The sequence below is a fragment of the Xenopus laevis genome, chromosome 2L (assembly GCF_017654675.1).
Source record: "Xenopus laevis strain J_2021 chromosome 2L, Xenopus_laevis_v10.1, whole genome shotgun sequence".
In the NCBI taxonomy this organism is placed as follows: domain Eukaryota; kingdom Metazoa; phylum Chordata; class Amphibia; order Anura; family Pipidae; genus Xenopus; species Xenopus laevis.
The window spans coordinates 64,636,699-64,640,815 of NC_054373.1; the positions used below are offsets into that span (position 1 = coordinate 64,636,699).

General features: G+C 37.3%; 1 pseudogene; it reads right to left on the minus strand.

Annotated features, from left to right (window-relative positions):
• Nucleotides 1-714: 714 nt before the first annotated feature.
• Nucleotides 715-3,087, minus strand: LOC121399648 (annotated as a pseudogene).
• Between the last annotated feature and the right edge of the window lie 1,030 nt (nt 3,088-4,117).

Genomic DNA, 4,117 nt, shown 5'->3' on the forward strand with positions numbered 1-4,117 from the left:
ACACTTTACTTAACTGTCTCTCTAGCCAGGTCGCTGGGAGGGTTAAATGGAGGGTGAAGGGGTGGTTGCTTGACTGGGGTTCGGCAGTGAACCAATGAGTAGCGGTTCCTGACTTCATTTTAAACATTTTCTTGGACCTACATTAATATATTATTTATTCAGATTGCATTAAAAGTACGTTTTAATTGGTTCTTTGAGTCATCGGATCCTATGATGGGGCGGTGCAATCTTTAGGGTTAGCTTTTTCTTTATTTAATTATTACTTATTTCTATAACCCTGCAAAACATCCACTGTTTCTCTCACCTGATGGGTGGTGCTCCCTAATCTATTCACATTTTCAAGGAAACAGGTCTGTGTTAATTGTCTTGTTCAGCGTGTTAGTTTTATACCTGTTTATGGGATTTTAAAATAAAAGGCTTACTTATCCTTTAACAAGCAGGGGGAACCAGGCATTTTCTTCTGACTCTTTCCAGCTTTTAAATGGGGGTCACTGACCACATCTAAAAAAAGAATTGCTCTGTAAAGCTGCAAATGTATTGTTATTGCTATTTTTTATTACTCATCTTTCTATTCAAGCCATCTAATGTTTATATTCCAATCTCTTATTCAAACCAATGCATGGTTGCTAGGGTAATTTGGACCTTAGCAACCAGAGGCTGAAATTGCACACTGGAGAGCTGCTGAATAAAAAACTAAATAACTCAAAAGCCACAAATAAAAAATGAAAACCAATGACAAATTGTCTCAGAATATCACTTTCTGTATCATACCAAACGTTAACTTAAACATGAACAACCATTTAAAAAAACATGTATTCATACACATGAATTTATATATGCATACATGGGCCAATATTGTCCATGAACTCTCGACTGAGTTGGCAGTCTTTTTCCAACACCCCCTGTGATTATATTATTGGTCCAGGGCTAAATAAGCATATCCTACCATGGATGAGCAGCTTTACTCTTCTATCTTGTTGAGAGTGGTGTTTTAGTAAGCATAATTGAAAAGGCACTCCAGAAGGAAAGTGGTTAAATAAATTGCAAACTTTCTTTAAAGCAACTAAGCCTACTGACAGGAATTCTTCTATTGCTTGCAATAAAGTCACATATTTAATTAATGCTCTTGGAATGTGCCTACCACATTTGGAATACTCTTGGAAAATGTGGTAGGCAACTATAAAAAAAATTTAGTATGATATACAGAGTGATATTCTGAGAAAATTTGCAATTGGTTTTCATTTTTTATTACTTTTGTCTTTTGAGTTATTTAGCTTTTTATTCAACAGCTCTTCAATTTGCATTATAAGCAATCTGGTTGCTAGGGTCCAAATTACCATAACAACCATGCACTGATTTGAATAAGGGACTCGAAAATGGATAGGAGAGGTCCTTACTAGAAGGATGTGAAATGAAAATTAGCAATAACAATAAATTTGTAGCCTTACAGCTCATTTGCTTTTTATACGGGATCAGCGACGCCCATTTGAAAGTATTGCTGCAAGAAAATGAAGTGCATCTCTGGAATCCAGTTCCCATCCAATATGAGCTTAGTAGCATCTTTATAATAAACCTTTATATCTGTACATTTTGACATATAATCATACATTTTGTAAAGATCTGGAAATTATATTGCAGCCTTAAAAAGAAATAAAAATTATACTATGAAAAGAAACCAAATCTGAAAAGTTTAAATAAGGAATCTGACAGGTGAAGTCTTTAAATGCAGAATTTCATGGACAAATGTCTCACTCATGTCGAACTCTTTCCAATGCCACATAAAAATTACTTTTTTCCTCTAGGTTGTGCCATCCTATAGGACCCACTTCACAGTCAAGCGCATACTAGGTACTTTATGCTTCCCACATCCTTGGTAAATCCAACATTTTCAAAGGTGAACATGTCATGTACCAGCCAATGTTCAGCAAGGAGTTCACAGTCTGGAAAGGAGCTTTCAGACAAAGATGACTTCTTTCTCATGGAAGGGAGGTGCAACTGCAGGCAAATGAAATATGATTTATTAACAGATAAAGGCCAATCGTAAAACGTAAAAAATGTTGTACCATAAAGGAAGTTTACTAGATAAAATGGTAAAACTCAAATGTCAAAATAATGATTGTTCCTTTAAAGATGAAATCAGATTACAAAGAAGTTTTGTAGTAACATCGGAAAAGTGAGGGTCCAGTTGAGGAGTGTGTGTGTGGTTCTTTTTAATGCATGATAACAAAGAGGTTAGAAGAACAGGGCACAGTTTACCTATGCTACTACAGTCCCCTATATAAGAGAATAATAGTGCCAAACATCTATATTACTAAATCAATCATATTACCATTACAAACAGAACATCGCTGTCACACATAGGCTAAAATGTACAGCTTAATGGGGACCTATTGCGTAAATAAAATGGTTATATAAGCTTCATCATACTGAAATAAGAAACTTTCTAAATACAATCAATTAAATACTCTGCGTCGTTTCTGAAATAAGTAAGTTTATCTTTGCTGTCCCTCTCTTAGCATCGGTTTCTCTTCATTATTTCTTCATGCAGGAGTTGGATGTCAGATATTCATTGACAGTTAGATATATTGGATGTAACTGTCAATGAATATCTGACACCCAACTCCTGCACGAAGACAGAATGAAGAGAAACAGATGCTGAGAGAGGAATAGTGAACATAAACTTGATTATTTCAGAAATGATGCAGAATATTTAATTGATTGTATTTACAAAGTTTATTATTTCAGTATGATGAAGCTTATATTAAATTTTCATTTTTGCAACAGTTCCCCTTTAAGCAATGCGCAGAAGTTGCTATATTTGCACTCATAATTGTTATATATATATATATATATATATATATATATATATATATATATATATACACAATTATAAATGCAATGCTGGTTACTGAAATCAAAATATAATAAAGAGTAATAATAAAAAGTCTTACATGAGAACAAAGGCATGTTGTAATGCAGGAAGCAGGTGTATGGGAAGTAATGCAGAAACTGATACAAAGCCAGTGCATTCAAATAGGAGTTATTCATAACTCGAATTAAAAAGGCTACACATAGTTTCCTCTGAATTTCTGTGGAGTTGGGGGGGTCACTGTGCCTCTGAAATTCTGTGGGGTTGGGGGGGGTCACTGTGCCTCTGAATTTCTGTTGGGTGGGGGGGTCACTGTGCCTCTTAATTTCTGTGGAGTAAGGGGGGGGGTCACTGTGCTTCTGAATTTCTGTGGAGTTGGGGGGGGCACTGTGCCTCTGAATTTCTGTGGAGTAAGGGGGGGTCACTGTGCCTCTTAAAAAAAAAAAATTAAGCACCTCATGGTGTAGTACAGGGGTCCCCAAATGCTCCCTACAGTAGAAAATGTGTATATTTGCTGGCAGCCCTGCATAACATCCAAATCTTGGGTCTGTATCTCCCAAGCAGCGCTAAGATTAAATGCATCTACAAAGCCAATTTTAGGGGTAAAATCTCCAGATTCACTAAAATCTTGTGAGAAAAGCAACACCCGCTAGTCTGGGGGGCATCACCCAATTTTCACCTTTTTTTGCACTAAAATAAGGGTTATTTGGTAAAAAGTATACTTATCTCTCACCACAATGCCAACCAACGGACTGAACCAACTGTCGCATCCCCAGGTATGAAGTCACCTCTGTTCCCTGCTCTTAAAGGGGAAGTGTTTGTTTCCCTGCTCTGTTGTTGGGTCAGGTTTATATTTTGCCTTAGATGTGCAGTACATACACAGCTTATTATGTACACAGAGCATTGCTTTGTATGTGTGGCCTATTGCGTCAGTGCAGTTACTGTGCTGCCATATCTGTTGGATCCATTCATTCATCAGCCATGGTTCCAATCGCTGCTGCTGTTGCTAAGTCTGGTGGAACTGGGGGGTCCTTTGCTTGTAGGGGTTCCCTTCCTTAGCCCGAATAGTGGGTATAGATGGGCTTACACTCTGACCAAACAATAGAAAGGGCTTTGTCCTTAGTTGGGGAATATACAAGGTATGTATGGGGGGGGCATATTCTTCTAGTAAGGGACAGATGGGTGGGGCACTAGCACAAATCATTCATTACTCTGGCAGTGACCAGGCCATTGCATCTTGGGAAACAG